This window comes from Polypterus senegalus, chromosome 2 (assembly GCF_016835505.1).
Source record: "Polypterus senegalus isolate Bchr_013 chromosome 2, ASM1683550v1, whole genome shotgun sequence".
NCBI classification, from domain to species: Eukaryota; Metazoa; Chordata; class Cladistia; order Polypteriformes; family Polypteridae; genus Polypterus; species Polypterus senegalus.
The window spans coordinates 7,304,498-7,316,979 of NC_053155.1; the positions used below are offsets into that span (position 1 = coordinate 7,304,498).

General features: G+C 40.3%; 1 long non-coding RNA gene across 1 annotated transcript in view; it reads left to right on the top strand.

Annotated features, from left to right (window-relative positions):
* The first annotated feature begins 5,185 nt into the window (after positions 1–5,185).
* Positions 5,186–12,482, top strand: part of LOC120522247 — a 28,794-nt gene continuing 21,497 nt past the window's right edge. Inside the window, exon 1 of the long non-coding RNA XR_005632328.1 lies at positions 5,186–5,302. This is a non-coding gene — a long non-coding RNA (uncharacterized LOC120522247). The remainder of the gene's footprint in view (positions 5,303–12,482) is intronic.

Below are 12,482 nucleotides of genomic sequence, written 5' to 3' on the forward strand. Positions count from 1 at the left end.
CGTCGGGGACAGACTGATTAGCCAGAGTAATAACTGTTACCCATATCGAGCGTTTATTGAAACCGTACTAAATTACGGAGACGAGACCCTGAAAACACAATTTTCAGCTGGCCTGTTCTATAAAGACACACCCGGTCAACACGAAGTCACTGCTCTGGATGGACTTAATTTGAGGTTCAATAAAAGGGCTGCTTACTCGGCCAGAAGCTCGCAAGGGTTGATTTATTGGGTCACATCCATGAAGATCTGTTCTTTCAAGAGAAATTATTAATTAATGGGGTTGATGGGAAAATAAAGTTGGTACGGAATAAGGATGACTTTTGTCTGATGAGCAATGGTGATCAATTTAAGGTCACCATATTATCAGCATCATTGTTTGTGAAAAGAGTTCAAGTGAACCCTGGAGTCAGACTGAGCCATGCTGAGGCCTTGATGACCTGCAACACAAAATACCAAATCGACCGGGTTCAAATGAAGGTGTTCAGCATACCTACTGGGAGTCGTGTCTGCAACCAGGAAAACCTGTTTCTGGGACAACTGACGGAAGTGGTTGTTTTGTGAATTTTGACAACGTGGCCTTCAGTGGTAACTTCACACACAAGCCCTTTAATTTTAAACACAACAACATCAACTTCATAGCTCTTTACCTGGATGGACAGCAGATACCCAGCAGCTTCTGCAGCCTGATTTTGCTAATGGTCGCTGTGTCAGAGAATATTTTCAACTGGTGGAAACCGCAGACAAGAGGATGAAAGATAATGCCCTGTTAGTCGATCGTGAAGAGTTTGCTAGAGGGGATTCACTTTTTACCTTTCAACCTAAGCACTGATATGGAATCACCAGGACACGATTCACTCATCAAAACAGGCAACTTCAGGACTGAAATAAGATTTGCTGAACCGCTGCAAGATACACTGAATAGGATTGTGTGTGCGGTTTATGACAACATCATTGAAATGACCATGTGCTGTCAAGTCATTTACGACTACAGTTAAGCCGTAGACATCTTCAGACATGCAGCCTCTGGACACCGAGCAGCTCAGGACCACCCTTGTATCGGGGCCAGTGACACGCAGCCATTTTCTGGATGTATTCCCTTCAGATCAACTGTCCAAGGAGAAGATGGCTGCCAGACCTCTGTTTATGATCGTAAACACAGACCCCCATGATAAACCCGGAAAGCAGCTATTTACCTTGCAGATCACGGAAAAACTGAATTTTTTGACTCATATGGAATTCCCCCAGATTCTGAAATATTTCCTGAAGTTATTATGAAATTTTTGAATCTTAATGCTAACTGCATCACTTATAACCGCATTTAGTTACAGGGGTTTTAACCACAAGCTGTGGTCACCATTGTGTTTACTATTTGAATCAAAAAAGCAAAGGACTTACCATGAAGCAGATATTGGAGTTGGACTCAGGAGATGTTCATCTAAATGACAAGATGGTTGTTAAGATATTATCATCTAATCAAACTGAAAATATGAAACTGGACATGTTTAACCAGAAATCAGAAATAAGTCAGTCATATGTTTGCTTTTGCTGAATTTTATATACAGAATATTATATGCAGAATATTGTATTATTACTATGTGTATTCCCTTTGGTTGAAAATAAATAAATAAATGAGGTATTAACCAACATAAAAGTGTCTGTGGTTATTATAGTGAATAATCCAATTATCAGACAGATAAAAATTAAAGGGTCTGTATGTTTATATTTTATTTATTTATTTTTTAAATGTTCACACAGATTACAAAACACAGAATGAGATGTTACTATCCTTGTTTTCCAGAATATTGGGACGCATCATCAGTAGTGTTCCTCTGGCTCATGGGGTGTTTCAGCCTTTCACACTATACACCCTTATAAGAGGCGGCCAGCTATACTGTAGGGTGATCAACCCTAAGCTTACGTCCCACTCCCAATTAGTTATTAGAGTCACTTTGGTGCCAAATGACTGACATCTCATGAACCTATGTATGTCAGCCTAAGTTTGTTAATTGGGGACCACTGGCTACTTCTCTCTGCTGCCTCTGATGCAGCTTTGATGTATGCGCACTGGCTCTGGCCCCTAATTTTCAGGTCTCTAAGCAGTTTGACAGTAGATGTTGCCACAAACCTTCTGCATCCCACTTCCACTGGGCGCACCTCCATGGTCCAGCCGCGATGTTGAGCTTCAGCAGCCAACTCAGCATAGCGTAGATATTTCCGCTCGTATGTCTGATCCACGGAATCCTACAAGGGTACAGTGAGCACGATAATGTAACCCTTCCTTAAGGAAGGGGACTAGAGCACCATGTCAGGTTTCCAGGTAGTAGTGGAAACACCAACTGTTGGTGAATATCTACCAGCAGTTTCCAGTTGCGTGCTAAGCACAGCTGGCCTCTTTTCGATGGTGTGGAGTTGCTCCTGGTAACTGTAGCCCCTTCTTGGACAAAGGCAATCGTCCATGGGTGATTAGATATTGGTGGTGAAAGGGAATTGATGAAAGATCGTTTTTCCTCTATTGTGGATGCAAGGCTTTTTTGGACCTGGTTGTGGCGCCAAGTGTATCTCCCTTGGGTGAGACTGGTCTTACACCCTGTGAGTATATGTCAGAGGAAGGCTGGCCTGGAGTAAAGGGCACACCCTGGATCTACACCAATCCACTGATGGAGATTGGTTGGTGTTGGGAGAACGTCATTTTAGACCCATCTCTAACCTGCCCTTCTTAAGTAAAATTCTAGAGAAGGCAGTCATTATGCAGTTAAATGACCACCTCAATAAACCTGCTATTCTTTATAAATTTCAGTCGGGTTTCAGAAAAAATCACAGCACAGAAACTGCACTCGTTAAAGTAGTAAATGATTTGCGAGTGAATGCAGACAGAGGCCATTTATCTGTTCTCATCCTCTTAGATCTGAGTGCCGCATTTGACACCATTGATCACAATATTCTTAGAAATCGCTTTAGTCAATGGGTGGGCCTCTCTGGCAGTGTCTTAAATTGGTTTGAATCCTACCTGGCAGGTAGAAAATTCTTTGTTAATTGTCAACTCGAAGACACATGATATCCGATATGGTGTTCCACAAGGCTCTATCCTGGTCCGCTGCTCTTCTCAATCTACATGCTTCCGTTAGGTCAGATTATCTCAGGGCACAACGTGAGCTACCACAGCTATGCTGATGACACACAGCTGTACTTATCAATAGCACCTGATGACCCCGACTCTCTCGATTCACTAACACAATGTCTTACTGTTATTTCTGAATGGATGAATAGTAATTTTATCAAACTAAATAAAGAGAAAACTGAAATTTTAGTAATTGGCAATAATGGATTCAATGAGGTTATCAGAAATAAACTTGATGCACTAGGATTAAAAGTTAAGACGGAGGTAAAAAATTTAGGGGTAACTGTTGACTGTAATCTGAATTTTAAATTGCATATTCATAAGACCACTTGGACAGCATTTTTTCACTTAAGAAACATAGCTAAAGTTAGACCTCTTATATCATTGAAAGATGCTGAGAAATTAGTTCACGCGTTTGTTTTCAGTCGACTAGATTACTGTAACGCACTCCTCTCAGGACCACCCAAAAAAGGCATAAATCGTTTGTAACGAGTGCAAAATGCAGCTGCTAGAATCCTAACTAGGAAAAGAAAATCTGAACACATTTCTCCAGTTTTGATGTCACTACACTGGTTACCTGTGTCATTCAGGATTGACTTTAAAATTCTGCTTATGGTTTATAAACCCTTAAATAATCTCGCTCCATCTTATATTTCAGAATGTTTGACACGTTATATCCCAAATCGTAACCTCAGATCCTCAAATGAGTGTCTCCTTATAATTCCAAAAGCTAAACTTAAAAGAAGTGGTGAGGCGGGCAGGCGGCCTTCTGCTGTTATGCACCTAAAATCTGGAAGAGCCTGCCAATAGGAATTTGCCAGGCTGATACAGTAGAGCACTTTAAAACACTGCTGAAAACACATTACTTTAACATGGCCTTTTTATAACTTTACTTTAACTTAATACTGATACTCTATATGTTCAAATCATCATAATAACTATTCATGGTGGCTCCAAAATCCGTACTGACCCATACTCTCTCTTCTGTTTCTTTTTTTGGTTTCTTTGTGGTGGCGGCCTGTGCCACCACCACCTACTCAAAGCTTCATGATGCTCCAACAATGATGGATGGATTAAAAGGCAGAAGTCTATGTGACCATCTTCATCAAGTCCTTCCATGAGAACCCTAAATCCAAAGAGGACTGTTTCATTTATTTGAGGTAGATTGCCCAGAGGGGACTGGGCGGTCTCATGGTCTGGAATCCCTGCAGATTTTTTTTTTTTTTCTCTAGCCTTTTTTTTTTTTTTTCTGTCCACCGTGGCCATCGGACCTTACTTATTCTATGTTAATTAATGTTGACTTATTTTTATTTTTTATTGTGTCTTCTATTTTTATATTCTTCATTTTGTAAAGCTCTTTGAGCTACATTTTTTTGTATGACAATGTGCTATATAAAGAAATGTTGCTGTTGTTGTTGTCATAAGTGGCTCTGATGGTAAAGCTCAGACTCCTCATCTCCATGGCCTACACAAAGTATTTCGACAGAGTTATCAGAGTCATGATACATACAAACAAACAAAATGATCTAAATGAAAATACTAATAATAGTAATATTACACAATAATAAAACACTGTACATTAAAGAAGTTGCTTCCTTAATTTTCTAATCATTAATACAGTGATATAAAAGTATTTTCAGAGTTAACAGAGTTTTGACACAATCAAACAAACAAAATGATCTAAATTAAAATACTAATAATAGTCATAATACACAATAATAAACAGCCATATTAAAACACTATTTTTCTAAATGTATTTTTAAAATACTTTTATTCACACTGTGAGCCATGTGTGTTTTTTAAGTAGTTGACTTTCTAATCTCAATAGACTCAGATATCACTGCAAAATACATAAATAAATTGTATTCCATTATATTGTATGACATGTCCTACTGTCACATGGCGGGTCGTATCTGTCAGTGGATTTGTGCGTCTGAGTCGATCAAAGGTTTGGAGTTGACTATCAGAAGTTGCACATTCCGTTTATTTAAGTTATTGCTTTGCTTTTCATTATTTCTGTCATCTTCTGTCTCTTTAAGACTCAGGCGTATTCCTCTGGATGGCTGCCATGTTAAAGTCAGAGAAAACAAAGACGACACAGCAGTGCGATCTGAGGGTTTGAGCTGTGAAGATCTGACTTTACGACGGCTAACAGAAGAAAAGTGAGGACAAAAGTGGCAGCAGGTAAGTGTAAAAGTGACATCTGAACTGGACTGAGGTTAGTGAGCTGATAATGAAAACACACAGGAGACGAAAATCAGACACCATGTTAGAACTCCGGCCAGCACGAGGTCACCACAATCAGACCAAAGACTCGCCCTCATCTTGTGTGCCTCTCACCTTCAGGGAGGTTCTGCTGCACTGCTCTGCTTCTTCGTATTCACAGAGAGGCGCTGGCGACATGTCAGGGGTCACTTGAACTGACCACACAGTCACACAGCTAGTGACAGTCACTTGTCATGTCACACCAGATGACCAGGACAGTAAGAACTGCTGGTTTGACACTTCATTGTGGCTCAGACTGTGGCCCAGAGGGGCTCATGTTAGATGTGTGTGAAGTGTCACTGAATATACCGATAATGTCACCAATCAGAAGGACACGTGTACCCACTGGACAGACTGACATTGGTGACCAGCAGTGCTTTAGCGCCACACACTGACAGCTCACATAACACATTTGCTGAGGTCTTGTGGGTTCCTTCTTTTCCATCAATGGTTACAAAGTGAACAAATGATCTGCAGTCGCAGATGAGGACATGGCAGCCGTGTTTGCTGTCCCAGTTTTTAAGATGTTCCTTTCTCTTCCAGGTTTACTGGTTCATTCTCACACTTGCTGTTTCTTTAATGGCTGTTCACATTTGCTCAAGTTGACTATTTTTGGTGGCTGTAATGAAATCCTAATGTTGTGTGTGTTGAAGTGTTAAAGATCTTAGTGTGCTGTACATGTTGATACCTGGAGCTGTCAATAGATGGCACTGTGATAATGACGGGTATTAGTTGTACAATGAATCAGTTTTGAAGTGAAGACGCCATTCGACTGGCTACTGACGTCAGCCTCAGGCCCCCCATGACCTTCTTGTCATTATAAACGGCCCACCTGTCTGCACCTTACCTTCAGGTAGTGACCCCTAACAAGCATGAGATGCATTTCACTGCGTGACACTTGAAGCACACAACATTTCATTTAACACACACATTGTGTCCAGCAGGGGGTGCACTCTCCATGGATTGTGTTCTTTTGAATGAGAGCGGACTCGAGCCACACACATGGCGGAAATAATCAGAGTAGAGGACTATGGGACAAAAAGAGATAGATGTGTTTATGTGCTTTAAAATGTCGCTTCTACTGCCAAAATACAACGTATGATCATTTATACAAACATATCCAGGCCGAAGAGAAGCCTTAGGAACAGTACAATCATCATCTGGATCTTCAGTGTGGAGTCCTGACAAATCAAGAGTGAGATTGGCAGGGCATGTGGAAGGCTTCAGGCTTCTCGGTGATTCTTTTCTAATATAAATACTCACATATTTTGTAAAATTAGTATAACATCTTGTCAGGTTTGGGTAACTGCCACCTGAGCTGTGCTCTTCTCAGACCAGCATAGCACTTTTTACATCTGCTCTACTCATTCATGGCTTCTGTAGACTGTGGCCCTGGCCGTACATATTGATCAGCCTGCCTGCGTGTCCTTCACGTGATTCTGTTAGTGTCACCCTGTCAGCTGGTTTGTTTGATTTCAGCTCTATGACCTAATAACATAATGTGTTTGGAATAAAGCTCTGCAGACTACAGTGACACACTTCAAACTTAGTACTACACAAATAGAAATGGGCACCCAAAACTTTAATCTGGCTTTAAGGCCAACCATATGACATCAACAACGGTGACTGAAGGAATAAACCATTAGAATCAGTGACAAAGGGCACAATGTGTGCAACAAAGTCACTTCTGCTAGTGTGCACAGAGACCTACTGCTGTCTGCCCAGTAAGCCCACAGCATCGTCAGGTGAATGAACAACACAAACAGCACAGCAGCCAAATACACAAGCTGACTGTCATCAGTGTTTAACTGTTCTGGTGTTCTTTACTGTAAACTCGTTAATGAATCGTGTGAAAGACACTTGTTAAAGGGCATCAGTAATCGACTGTCGAGTCTGTCCTGTTACATTAATGACCTCAGTCTATTTGACAGCAAGGCCTGCTTTGATAAAGAACTCTCCACGCTGGCATTAGGGACTGGACAAGATAGATAGATAGATAGATAGATAGATAGATAGATAGATAGATAGATAGATAGATAGATATGAAAGGCACTATATAATAGATAGATAGATAGATAGATAGATAGATAGATAGATAGATAGATAGATAGATAGATATGAAAGGCACTATATAATAGATAGATAGATAGATAGATAGATAGATAGATAGATAGATAGATAGATAGATAGATGAAAGGCACAATATAATAGATAGATAGATAGATAGATAGATAGATAGATAGATAGATAGATAGATGAAAGATTGATATAATAGATAGATAGATAGATAGATAGATAGATAGATAGATAGATAGATAGATAGATAGATATGAAAGGCACTATATAATAGATAGATAGATAGATAGATAGATAGATAGATAGATAGATAGATAGATAGATATGAAAGGCACTATATAATAGATAGATAGATAGATAGATAGATAGATAGATAGATAGATAGATAGATAGATAGATAGATAGATAGATATGAAAGGCACAATATAATAGATAGATAGATAGATAGATAGATAGATAGATAGATAGATAGATAGATATGAATGAAGGCACTATATAATAGATAGATAGATAGATAGATAGAGTGAAAGGCACTATATGATAGATAGATAGATAGATAGATAGATAGATAGATAGATAGATAGATAGATAGATAGATAGATAGATAGATAGAACTTGATTTGTCCCAATGGGGTAATTAAGCTTTTTACAGAAATTCATAATTGAAGTAAATTTATATTATAACAAACAACAAACCCTTACAAATATACACCAGAAAGACTGAAAAGAAAGAACATTTCCGATTTGGCCGTTCCAGTCCCACTGAGGCCCTCTACAGGCGTATTGTTGTTGTTATAAAGGAGCCCCAGTCGAGTTTCTTGCCACACTTCTGCTGATTACTGTAATTTGTTGTCTGAAAGTCCTCAGTGTTGTTGTGTCAAAGCAGAAATCTGAGACATTAAAGCAGAAAGAATTCAATGAAATCTTGAGAACACAAACATCAGAATCAGAATCACATTTATTGGCCAAGTATACACCCAAATAAGGAATTTGACTCCAGTTTTAAAGACTCTCCAAGTATAAGTTATATAATCGACATACATTCAATTGTTAATGACATATATTGCGATAGCCGTGGGAGGTTAAACCCGTCCGTCGAGGGTTGTCTGCCAAGGCCCGCAAAGCAACAACAGGTTTCCTGCATCACCAAGGCACCTACAAGTTTGCAGCTCCACTCGCAGAGTTCGCAGAGGACTATCTGTGCCTGAACTGAAGGAGGGAGCCAAGGCAGGACGACTAAGGATGTCACTGCTTGTTTGCTGTGCCTGTGTGTAGTGGAGTCGTAGCTCCCATTTCAATAAGCACACTTGCTCTTCCTGTTTTGAATTGAATAACAAAGCTGGTGTCAAAGATGAGACAAAAGCCATACAAAGATTTGGCACAGCCACCCGTATAATGTTTCCTGCCTGCAAATGCAAGTTGGTTAGTCCAGATGTGTACAGGTTCGAGTCCAAAACAGAACTAATTTGTTGAGGTTGAGATGTTGGGTATTTAAAGTGAGGCAGAGGAAGTGAGGTAATTATGACAGGAACTGGAAGTGACCTCATCGGGCTCGTGTCCGGAAGGGCGTCTTCTAGTCCAGGAGTTACGTCATGGGGCTCCTGACTGGAAGTGATGTCATGAAGGCCAGTAAGAATTTCCCGTAATGGGTCTGCAGTGGAAAAAGAGAAAGGATCAGCACACCCTGCCACCCCCTGGTCTGGTGTGGAATTACCTTTCTTTGAGCCCTTTAGCTGCCTCCTATATGCACGTGTGTGGCAAAGCTCCCCACTCTGACCATACCCATCAGGATGGGCATTCCTGACTGACAGGTCGTGAACCCAAGAAAGGACATCAGCGTTGGTGTGTAGGGATCCTTTCCGATGAACAAGCAAAAACATGCAAGGCTGCAGGAGAAGAAACCACCTGGTGACCCGAGGTTTCGACTCCTTGTGTAGAGCCATCCACTGTAAAGGTAACACGATCAGTAAGTACCCCAAAGGTAGTACCTCAGTTGTGTCATCGCCCATTTGATCGCCAAGGCCTCCCTCTCCACCGCCACATATCTGTTTTCTTTTTCCAGCAGTTTCCAGTTCAGCATGGCCCCCAGGCCTGTGAAGCGTCCATCTGGACAATGACAGCTAAATAAACTGGCGGTGATGTAAGGGCCTTCATTAACACTAGAATTACCAGAGCCTAAGAAAAAACTCGTAGATCCGTCCCACCTTAAATCGCTTCTTAAAACCGTTCTCACCTCTCCACCAGTGTCTTTTGTAATCTAAATGGGCTGATAAAGACAATCTGCAAGCAGCCGGCTATTCCATCCCCCCACTGACTTAGAACGTGCACGAACTTCTCTCAGCTCATGCCTCGATTATCTGGGAGTGAAGTGGAGTTTTAGAGTGGAAATAATAGATCGTTGTTTGGAACACCACGCATTTCATTTGTGTTTAGTTTCTACAGTAATCTGTGTACACACAATGTTAAAACAGAAACTTTTTCATATTTGTGAAGCCTGAAGGCCAAAGATCAAATAAACACTTTCACAAAAGGTTCAAGAATGTCACAACAGCTTCTGTGGTGTACCAGTAAGTCTTCATCATTCAGAGCACAGCAGACTTGCTGTACGTCACAGACCTGAGTTCGATTCGCTGCTGGGAAAAAAATGTTTTTTTAACCTTCGCCGTTCTACCTGCCTGAACTGTCTATCTATATAGTAATAACAGTAATTTTATTATTATATAGCAGCTTCCCTGTCTGCCTATCATATAGTGCCTTTCCTTCCTATCTATCTATATATCTATCCTCTTAGCTGTTTTTTTATATATCTATTATACAGTGCCCTATGGGGTGCAAAACAGGCAATTACAATGATTTTCGGAATATATAAAGTCATTCCTGAATATATAAAGTCAAAACTTAAATATATAAAGTAATTCCTGAATATATAAAGTCGGCATTGGAATATATAAAATCATTCCCGAATATATAAACTCAAAATATAAACATTTTTTTTTTTCAAACTAAAATATAATAAATATATTGATATAGTTTTACTGTCAAATAATGCAAAGAGTATGCGACACATGTTTCGCCCTAATTCTGGGCTCATCAGGCATACACACTCACTGCACCCCAACTCGGGAATCAAACCTCGGATGTCAGCGCTAGAGGCTTCCTCTTTATTTGAGACATCCAACACTGCATGCACGGGTTTTTTTTTTACACTGTCTTCCTTTAGCTGGACATTGACTTTTTCCACCGTGTGCTTTGTTTCCGCAGTAGCTGCACTTATGGATATGCTTATATGCGTCACTCGCTTCATATTCTTTTGCTGCCTTCTCAATTGTGTAATGCTTTTTTGTTCAGCGCTCTTCGGAGCTCTTGCTTTTTGTCTGCATACTGTGTTCACAGTCAGTTCATGTGAGCCGCTCGGAGTACATGCATCGAAGGTTCCCAGCTGTGCTTGTGCTATTTCATGCGATGTTGCGATGTTAGCTCAGACCTGGCAATGCATCTTCTCATTAAACTTGTATCTTGCGAATATCGTATTCGTCGTAGGCATGACAAACGCCAGCGGCAGCGTGTCCATAAACTTACTTAAACTTACGGTTTACACCGTGTTTTGTTTCCGCAGTAGCTGCACTTATGAATATGCTTGTATGCGTCACTCGCAGTGCTTCCCATGTACATACACAAAGTACAGCGATGGCAAAAGTGCATTCTTCATGTAGAACAGTCATCATAATTTGAGTTTGCCTCTGTTATAGCGCGAGAAAACAACAGTGTCAAATGGTGAGATGGGGGGGATGGAGGGCGGGGTTTCAGTTGGGATCGTAAACGCGGCTGAGAGAATAACAGAATAAAAAAAAAAGCTAACCTTTACAAGTATCATAAATTACACCGGCTGTTACAGACTGAAATCAAACGTATGTTTTTATTTTACAAATAGTAAGAATACATGCAGCTCACTTTTCAAGACGGACTCATCTGGAATTGAACCCGTAAAGTTCAGGCTATCAGTCAAGAACTGATACCGTTGCGCCACCATAGCACTTTTAACAAATGTGTGTCAATATCGCACTCTAATGTGGGTTGTTTTTCTGTAGTTATATTTTTGAATAAAAGTGCACTTATTCTGTTATATTTGTACTTTTTGTGAAACTGTTTCTTTGATATTTGGACTTCAGGCTTCACAAATTATAAACTTCATGTCAACATTTTGTCAATTCTGACTAAAACATGAAAAACTTTCTTTTTTAACGATGTGTGTACATAGATCTATGTAGACATGGAACACACATGAAATGCAAGTGTTTGAAATAACGATATAGTATTTATAAAAGGTGTCATTTTGCTTGACTTCTCACTCTATACAACTCCAAGCAACTGACACGCAGGTAAACAGACTTGAGCTGAGAAAACTGTGCGCCGGTGGAGGATGTGATAGTAGGCTGCTTGCTGTTTGCTGCTTAGCCACAAATTTAGAAGACAAAAGATGTGACAGAGAGGTGTGAAGCGTTTTAAGGTGGAACAGATCTACGAGTTTTTCATAGGCTCTGGTAATTCTAGTGTGTGGTCGAATAAACGACACAAAGTACAAAATAAAGATTTGGGGACCGTCCCCGTATATTGTCGTCAGACAATAAGAAAATGAAATGATTCAAAGCCTTGTAAAAAAAAGTACAATGAACAATAAACTTTTTTCAAAATGGCAGTTATATAGGAAGCAAAACACATGTGACAGGAAACGGTTGGCAATATGGTGATGTGGCAACAGGATCCGGATGTGAGGTGTTTTGTGGGGGCCGGAAGTGACGTCATCAATGGTGGCCGGAAGTGACGTCATCATGGCCATTTTGGAACCCGGAACTTGCAGTATTACTTTCCTTCTAGTTTTCTGTTGATGAGAGAAAAGAGTTCAAGTAAGTACCATGTGACAACCCCTTATCTCGCGATGTTTTACTCACCTTTAGGCTCTTTGACTGCCTCCTAATCGCCCATGTGTGACATGACTCCCCCCTCAGCCCAGACCCCTCATGTC